This window comes from Rhea americana, unplaced genomic scaffold (genome assembly GCF_003343005.1).
Source record: "Rhea americana isolate MKP2758 unplaced genomic scaffold, rheAme1 scaffold_345, whole genome shotgun sequence".
Taxonomy (NCBI): Eukaryota; Metazoa; Chordata; class Aves; order Rheiformes; family Rheidae; genus Rhea; species Rhea americana.
Window position 1 is genome coordinate 467,395 of NW_028186474.1, and position 9,727 is coordinate 477,121.

At 43.9% G+C, this 9,727-nt stretch overlaps 1 non-coding gene across 1 annotated transcript; it reads right to left on the minus strand.

Moving 5' to 3' along the window:
* Window positions 1-382: 382 nt before the first annotated feature.
* On the minus strand, window positions 383-464 carry TRNAS-GCU (transfer RNA serine (anticodon GCU)). The gene has a single exon. It is a non-coding gene; the product is annotated as a tRNA-Ser (tRNA).
* Between the last annotated feature and the right edge of the window lie 9,263 nt (window positions 465-9,727).

Genomic DNA, 9,727 nt, shown 5'->3' on the forward strand with positions numbered 1-9,727 from the left:
GCCTCACTGCAATGATCAGCTTAGGTGTGTTATCATCAGAGACAAGCGCCTCTCAAAGCTCTCAGGCCTTTGGATTTCTCAAGTTTCCCTCCTCCGTCTTTCCTTTTATTCATTCCAAATTACCCCTCCAAACTTTTCCTTTCGATCAYAGAATCACAGAACGGTTGAGGTTGAAAGGGACCTCTGGAGATCACCTAGTCCAACCTCCCTGTCTTGAGCAGGGTCACCTAGAGCGTCCAGGTGGGTTTTGAACATCTCCAGAGAAGGAGACTCCACAACCTCTCTGGGCAACCTGTTCCAGCACTCTGTCACTCTCACAGAGAGTGAAGTTCTTCCTTATATTTTAGTGGAACTTCCTGTGTTTCAAAAGCCACCACGCTGCCGACGAGGATGGGATTCGAACCCACGCGTGCAGAGCACAATGGATTAGCAGTCCATCGCCTTCACCACTCGGCCACCTYGTCCACTTTGATCAGCTAAGAAAGCCGATGCCCTTGATCTGCTCTGCAAACCGTCTGCAGGTTCACATCCTTTCTTCTGGCCTCCAGGGAGCAACAAAATAGCACTGGGAGGAAAATACTTCAGTACCATCCAGAGAAGAGAAAAAATACAGACAGGACCTGGAAAGCCTTAGTACAGCAACAGACTCCTTCGCAGCTCTGTATAGGAACTGCAAGTAACCAGTTAGGGAATCAAAGAGCATCTTTCCTCTCTGCCAACAACAAGCAATACCAGCTGCATGAGCACTGAACGAATTTCCATTTCTGATGATCTCTAGCTTGGCCTGCAATGTTCTTACCCCCTGGAGAAGTAGATGACACTCCTGCACTGCACAGAGAAACRAGAGGATTGATCTTAGACTGTCTGCTTGCATACGAAACTTTACTCARTGAGACTTTGGTTTATGTACCACACATTTTGTCTTCCTGTACTGACCTGAATACTGCAATGTTTTGTTTACAAACACATCAGGGAACATTGGTTTTGCCCTTGCCCTACATTCCCCTTCCCTGTTTAGCACCTCTAATATATTTCCTTTTTTACTCTTATTATAGAAGTTACTACTTCATGTTAAATATTTTAATCATTTACTGGAATCTATAGGCTTGTGAAGAGACTTCATTTTCCACTGTTTACAGGGTCAACATTGAATTTATTTACTGATATTAAACAAACACTCTACTATTCAAAAAAAGTTCCTGCTTTGATTCATGTTTCTAAGAGTATATTTTTAAAATAAAAGATCAAGCTGAGAGAGAAAACTTTTCTTGCTGCATTTATCATTTCCAAAACAAAGCAAAACTCAGACTCACCTCTTCTGACATCCATTTTCATTCCACTGTTTTTTTGCGCCATCAGACTACTCCCTCTGCACACCTGCTCTCCATCTCCATTTGTCTGATTAATTATCCTCACTCCTTCTCTACAGGCTTTGACAAGCTTCTCTTCCTTCTCCAGCTTCATCCCAATTTTTTTACCTTGTGCAGCTTAAAGCTCCACCACCGATGCGCTGGCTCCTCTCAAAATCAAGCATAATCCAGAAACCACCAATAAAAACTATCTTAACTAAAGTAAAAATAAATAGGAGAACATCATGGGTAAATACCAATTTTAAAAGAATTTTTGAATTAAGCAGTTGTAGGAGCAGGAGCTGGCTCATGGTTATAGGTTTTAGTGGGATATGTATTCTCCTAGAGAAACAGCCATATTCAGAGAGATCTGTACAACTGCATTATACATACTATTTCCTTTTAGATTACAGATAGAAGAAATTTTTTTGCATAATTTCATGCAAATGCTCAGTAATATTTTCTGTACCTGAACACATTACATAGCTGCTTCTCATTTTTTTTTCTGACATTAGACTCACGTGGTAGTATATGTTATAACTAATTCCTATCAGGATTTCCTAATTATTGCTCTCTTGTTCYGCTTTCAGTTTGTTGAACCTTGCTGAAAAACCCTGCTGTTCAACTAAACATGTGAGTGATGTGCTCTGCCACTCACACTGATTTTATTATGGAAACGTATTTGTATTAGCATGTGATTCAAAAGCAGATGCACAATCCTCAAAAAGACGGACGGGGGTTTGTTGAGGGGGGGTTATTGTAGTGAGCACCGATGGCCCCGTGTTTAAAGTGCAACCGTGATATCTAGTCTTGGGTTCAGTTTACCTCTTTGCCCAAAATTCTTCATGCAACCTTTCCAAGTCTTCCAGCTCCAGATTCTCAAAGGTCAGTAAGGACTCAAATACCTCGCTATTCTACCTGGAGCATTTTGTAGGACTGGCAAGGGTTTGAGCACGGGTATGACACAGGCATTTTAGAGAACTCACGGAGAACATGTTTGGAGGTGCACAGAGGCAGAGAGACAACAGGCAGCACTCACCCAGYTGAGGCACTTTCCTCCTCTTTGTCAAGGGAAGAGGGAAGGGAGGAAAACACTTCTGAGTAATTTTTCACAGAGCCATTCAGAAGCAATTGCACAGTCCCACACTCTCACCAGCTATCCTTTTCTTGCACACGGATCGAAAGCAACTTGCACTTACTAGATGTCACTGGATCCTTTTGCCTTGGGGGTTTTGGCTACCTTCACAGCAGATCCATCCTCTACATGTAATAAAAAGGATCAAGACATGTATGTAGGTATGGTGAGTTTTAGGTGTCCTGACAAAAAGATTTGGCCTCACACATCCCACCTACAGTTTTGGTTTGATCTCTGCCCCCACCCCCAACATGTTATTACTGCCTATGAGTCACTTCATTAATCCAGAGAGAAGGCTAGAAAACAAGTGAATAAACACTGCCTCACAACCTTCTGTCTGCGCTATTTACTTCTCTGCTAATGAATGAACAGCTAAAAAACCAGAATTATCCTAATTGGGGACATTCAAAAGGACATTATCTCCTCTGTCAATAGCTGCTGCCCAGGTCTGCCTCTGATTACACCCCGGCGTCAGAAGATGCTCATGCCCAAGCACCCTGCCAAGATAACTGKCCAGGGAAACAGTGCAACGGCACATACAGAGAGGCTAAAAAGAAGAGCAAAGGAATCTTTACAGGGCTGCACCTTTCCTATAAAATAAATAAATAAAACAATGACTAGGAGAAGCCCCAGACAGAGTTCTGGTGCTGGACACAGGCTCTGGCCCCCAGCCACGTAAGGTCAAAACTCCCTCATACACACGGTGCTGGAACGCAGCGTACGCTCMGGTTTTGGAGCTCACTGTGTCTGCACAGCTTGGGCTGCTCATTTATCACAGATATGGTCTGCAACGTCCTAGTCTCTCTTTATAAATTTTATAGCTGGCAGAGTGGGCCTACGCGTAGTGACAAGAATAAAAACAGAGGAGGAAGGACTGAATGAGGAACAAATTGCTGAAGCCTCCGCTTGCCCTCCAATGGAGGAATGAAAGGAATTCAAGGTCTAATTTCTGCCATYACGGAAATCTGGGTTCTACTCTCCCTTGCTGCTCTGCCGCTGCTAGGTCTGACACTGGTGCAGAAACGGACACAGAGGAACCAAGGCTCCGTGCAGCCCATGCTTCATCCTCTTTCCTGACTCACAGGCACACCTTAATCTTTTCTCGCCTTGTCTGAAAACATTACATGGGGTTAAACTTTAGGATTCTCACGTGAAACACCCTAAGGTGCTTAATAATTCCCTGTCAACTTACAGGAAAGAATACTGCTTGGTTTCTTGATAAAATCATCACATAATGCAYACAGAAAGCACGCTGAATAACATTCAGTATACTATGAACACATTAACACACACACGAACACACAGAACACATTYCTCTCTGATCCCTTTTCAAAGAGGATCTATGGAGTTCTCTGCCGAAGACAGCTAACGTTCAGCCCCCGAGCTCACCGAACCTACCGTCCAGCAGGACATTTAATTCAATGTTTGGCCATTCCTCGACTGCTTCCCTTTGTTGTTCCTGCCAGCCAGCTCAGCGTGCTCCCACCATATACTGGGACAGCAGCACGGCTCTATCGAAGATGGTTTTTTCCTGCTCACCTGCCTCGGGCTCTGCAGGGCGTGTGTGGGGAGGGCTGTCTCAGTAAGCCTGGCTGGAGGAGCAAGTTCTTGCACCCAGATGCCACGAGTATGATCGGTCCAGCCTTGCAGCACACATACTGCTCGCTCCTACTCACCATCAATGTCACAGGGCAGCGTTTCATCCCGTGCTACCACCTTCTCTCCTCCAACACGCRCCTGCTGGCACTGGGGCAGCTCGCACGGAAAGGATGATGGGGCACTATTGGCCAGGCAGCTCCCTGCAAAACTTTAATCTTCTACAGAGCAGATGTACAGGTACTAAGCAACACGCACAGATAGACAACTCTCTCTGTGTCCCTTTAGCTGCTTTGCCCTGCCTCACTTGCACGTGTAGAATAAGGCAGATAGAGCAAAATCTCTTCCCCAGTGCTCCTCTCCTCCCCTTCTTGGGCTGCGCAATGGTCAGTGGCTGGAGGGAAAGAAATAATAGAAAGACATGAAACAACGCAACATTTACAAGCAGTAAGGTTTCAGTATAGAATTTTTCACACCAGAATATATTTCTATACATGCATATATATTTTCAATTTGTACTTCTAAATTGAAAGTATTTGAGCCACTATCCTTGAAAAACGTTCATGTATTTTAGGACATGTAGCCTTAAAGATGTAAGCCCATAAAATCAGTCTTGACACAGAAATCTTTGACATGCAAATCCAGAAGACTAGTGTGCTGTTAAAAAAAAACATGTTGGCAGAATGCTATTTTTGATTAATAGAAATTTAAATTAAATTTCTCCTTTCAGACATGGAGTAGTTAATTCTAATCAAGCAAGCTCAAGGTTTTCAGTTGCCTGGGTAAGACTAATTAGATTCTTCCATATTATTAGTTTAACATATTTAATCATACATGGTACAAACATCAACTTCCTTTCTAAGTCTTCAGTGGAAACAGTTTTCTGACGTTGAGAACAAAACCTACCTCAAAGGGAAATGCATGATTTCAGGAGTACTACACAAAAAAGTTCCAACCTTAAAAAAATGCTATAAAATGAGTTTGCTCAGTACAGAACTACTTAGATTTCATATAGAAAAAAAGCAACACTATGTCAAATTGGAAGAATGGAAAGAAGGTTGGAGGAAGATGACTGTACCTAAGCTTTGAAAGCAAACAATATTAACAAACTAAAGGAATCTCTTATTATCACAAGATTCCTGTCAACCAAGCATATAATTGTGATAACCTGACATGGAGGAGGTCTGTAGTGATAGTACTAGATGCCTTACGACAGTTGGGTTCTTCTAGAGTTAATGATTATTATCCATCATTCTTCAAAAAGTAGATTAGAAAATGACTTTGTGCAAGAATGACAAATTCATCTAAAAAACATTTGATGGCTCAATCTAGTGCCAGCCTGGGTTACAGCTGGATGCAGACAATCTCTTATGTAATAAGGAGGTAGACCTCGCTGAGTCACTTTAAATCAGGAAATTCAATTCCTTCCTACTCCTCAGATTTAACATATTCTAGAGCAAAAAGCTTCTACAGGATTTTTTTTTATGTTTAGAGAAAAAAGTGAAATACTGCAGTCAAGTAATTCCACAAAAAGTACCCATGAATCCCAAGCAGCGTAAAATATAACAGAGTGACAAAATGAAGAAGGAAAAGGAAATCATAGGAGTTAAAAGGCAGACCATTAGTCCATCTCATTTTATTCTTTGTCGTAAAATGAAGTATTCTACACATAGACTTAAAAGCTAGAAGAGGAAAATAAAAGYATTTCTTCTGTAAGTGGCAACTCATCAATGGGAAAATGCACGAGCAACATCAAGCAATTTTTGGAATAACAATTTTATGACCCTAGAATGGTAATTGAAAGAGCTGACTGAAAAAAGTTACAATCCCACAGGAAAAGGGATTTTAAAATACGAGATTTTCCTAAGAAAATGAAACACATGTTTATTCTGAATAAAGCTTAACCCCTCCCCCCCAAGTTTAGACTATCCCATGCAGGAGCTGGAAGGGCTGGTGGCACCACTTCCACCCACAGCTGGAGAAGGCACTCCAACCTCTGAAGGAATTCTCCGTGGCACGGGAGCACAGCAGGGCTGCGCGCCACACCATCGCNAGTTTAGACTATCCCACGCAGGAGCTGGAAGGGCTGGTGGCACCACTTCCACCCACAGCTGGAGAAGGCACTCCAACCTCTGAAGGAATTCTCCGTGGCACAGGAGCACAGCAGGGCTGTGCGCCACACCATCGCGAACGGGACTCCCACGACTCTGAGGACCAGCAAACTGCTGGGTTACCTCCAAAGGAGGCACTTGTAAGTGCTTAAGAGTACACTCAGCACCCGTTCTCAAATGGGCAGAAAAAATGCTATGTTCTAGCCAGGCTCATTTCCCTGTGAGGTGTTTTTCCATTGCCTCTAACGGTGCGAGAGTCATGTTGTAGCAGAATTACAGTTTTGCATAGCACAGGGACATTTTTCCTACTGTTCCCCACTGCTTGTGTTTCTCCTCCTTACCATATTACATACAATGTGGATTCTTGTTTCCTGCCAGGTAGTGGGATTCCTTGAAGATCTTCCAACACTTTAAACTGCTACAAGAGGTTCAGAAGAGAGAGAAGAGGTAGTAAAACTGCAACTGAGCCAAAACAGAAGAGGAGTTTGCATCATGGAGCATGTTAGCCTGGAGACAACTATTTCGGGTTTTACGCAAGACAAAAGTCATACACAGTGATGAGCTGCAAGACAGAAATGCAAAATCTCTGAAAGCAAAACAAAGTTAGCTTCACCTTTTCAGGTGTCTCCTTTTCGCAAGCAAAAGGGGAGATCATTCAGACAACTATGAGAGAGCAGAACTTAATCAGCAAAATACATTTGTTCAGTTGTCAGCTGCTCCTACAAAAGAGCCATTTATTTGGTATACTAACAGCATTTATTCAAAAGTCTCATTTATAAATATCAAACTCAGCATTACTTTAGATTACCCCAGCAAAAAAAAAAAAAAAAAAAAAAAAAGAAGTATTAGTTGTATATCCATCTTTAGGGAAACTTATTTTTTTCTGAATTCAGAAAAATGCTCTGGGTTGAAGCAGCAGCTATTACCCTGACCAGAATTTCCTTAATCATTACCGAAGCAGTAGCATTTTTATTTTAACAACCTGAATCCTCCTCCCCCAGCAGTATTTCTCTTCTAACACATTCCATTCTAATTTTAGTCTTTTGAGAAGTTTCTTTTCCAGATCAACCCACTCTTTTTCACATTTAAATAATTTTCAGTTTTTTAAAGAGCTCGGCTTTAGCAGGTGTTTCAGTAGCTAAGCAGTAAGAAATGTCTCTTGAGAACATTCTTCCAAGTTTCCCAAAYGGATTAGCCTGGAAGTTTCAGAAGAATATTAGGCAAAATTGTTATTTAATTTAGCAATGCTATTTAATTTCAAAAATCGGAATAAAACTCCTAAGCCCCTCCCCCCAAAAAAGCTCCTTCCATCCCCCTCTTAAAAAAGAAAAAAGCTCTTATACTCCTTGTTAATGAAGAAAAAGGGGGTGATAAGAAGCAGTTGCCACACTGGCAATACCTGTAACTAATTTGAATGCAGTAAAACTCAACAAAAATAATTTTAGAAGCTTAAAGTGGAAGAAAATGGTGGGCCTCCTCCTCTTTTGAATTATTTCACTTCAGTGCAGCCCCAGCATCAAGAACACTAAAGGGTTTGCAGCCATGAACCAAGTATATTTTAGATGCTAAGAGTAGAAAACTCTATGCTGCCCAAGCAGCAGAGACTTTACAGGTAATTTGGACCCTGTAGCCCCATGCAGTATGGTTATCATTGGGTTTAGAAGCTGAACTGATGCAAGGTCAAGATCCTTTTACACTACCTTTAAGTACCACTCCTCCTCAGACAAAATAGTCTGGTCCTTCATGTCACCTCCAACTGTTTGAAAGCTGCATTTTGGCTCTTTCTGCTCCTGGAAGCTAAAACTGCTGCACTACGCTTCAACGACTGCTTCCCCCTGCGCTGCCACGTGCTCCGGRGAAACCYGCCGGCGCCRCTGCCTCTGCGCCGTTGCGTGGTCASAGCAGACCTCTGAGATCGTGGCACCTCCTGCACGCGCGAGGTTGGATCTTCCGGAGAAACGTTAATACTMGGCATTGCTTACGGATTTATCAAGACACGGATTCGCCTATAGTCACAGGGCTGATCTTGCTGAGCTTCCACGTTTCTCTAGGGCGCAGAACATCTTCCTCTTCCAGCGGTAAATAAGGCTCTAATAAAAAGCTGACTCTACCCTGCTAGGTCAGTACAGAGCCAGTACCTGCAGCAAAAAAATCAATTGCAGTGTAATACAAGAGCAGACATTTCCTATCTTATTTTTCAGTATGACATACTATTTCCATTTTCTACTCCCTTTGCCCCATTAACTTCTTCTAACCTCTCAGCCTGAAGAAAATTCCTATTTTCAAACYGCAGTTAGTACTCAAAGAGCTTTCCTAGCCGGTACACAGCTTTCAAGGAAATGTTTCTCCAGCAATTTTTTTTTTAAGCTAGGATTGCTCTAACCAGAGTTTTCCAGAGATGAGATGTKTTTAAGTACCTACCTAAAGTAAAATGCATCTCATATTGCTTGTCAGCTTGCAATAACTTTTTAACAATATTTTTGCCTTTTACAAGTATGCTTTTGCTGCAAAGTTTGCTTCCTCTTTCTCCTTCTACTTAGGCTCTCTGCAAGCAGTTGAGCATAGATTAACCCCTGCTCCCTATCGTTAACGCCGGTTTAAAGCCTGGCATATACTTATGATTACATGCAAATAYGTAAAGGCTTCAGTTCCCTCCTGCTCACTGCAGCTCTTCTCAAAGGCGCCTTTGTCTAAACACGGGCTGAATAAAGTCTGAACGGAAAAGAGGACAAGAAAGTAGATCAGACGGAGTCCGTAGCGCTCTCGTTACGGCTCGCGCCAGGCGAGTCGGAAGCTGCTTCGTAACTGGGCCTCCAGACCCCAGGCAGCGGAGYGGTCGGAGAGAAGCACTCCCAAGCCGGCACGCCGGGGTCTGGCGGAACGCAGCGGGCGAAAGCGGGCCAAGAGCGCRCCACTGGCGCCAGGTCTGCCTGGCTCCGCGGCGCGGAAGCTCCTCGTACGCAGCGCGCGGCCCCGGGGACGAGTCAAGGAGCGGCGCGAGGGTGAAAGGCTACCCCCGTTTGCGCGTGTGCGGGAGGGAAAGAGCACGCGAGCGAGCGAGCGCCGCCAAGGCGTGTGGGGGAAGGCAGCAGCCCATATGTGGCAGTCGGGAAAAGGGCTGGGGAACGGCGCAGAGCCCTTCTGCTGCTTCTCCTATGGAAGTAAACAGACCTTCGAATCCACACTTTGTCGAAGCCTTCTCTATTGRCCATTCATTTTGTCTCGCCCTTCCCAGCTCTTTATCACTATACGGCTGCTGAATATGCAAGTGAATAATCCGTTTTATAATAGTCTTACCCTTTTTAAGGGCAGGCCATAAATTTGGGCTCCGAGCAGCAGTGTCTAAGGCAACTACCATACTGCGTGGGAGATCTGCAATGGCTGGGGGAAGAGGCGACAGCCAAACACCATGATGAACACGCCAGCGCTCTCCACAGCCCGCGTGACGGCGGGCACCTCGGAAAGCYGCATCTCTTGCCAACCTGTGGCGCGGCCAGCACCCACCGGGTGCCGCTCACCATCACGCCCTGCAAGGT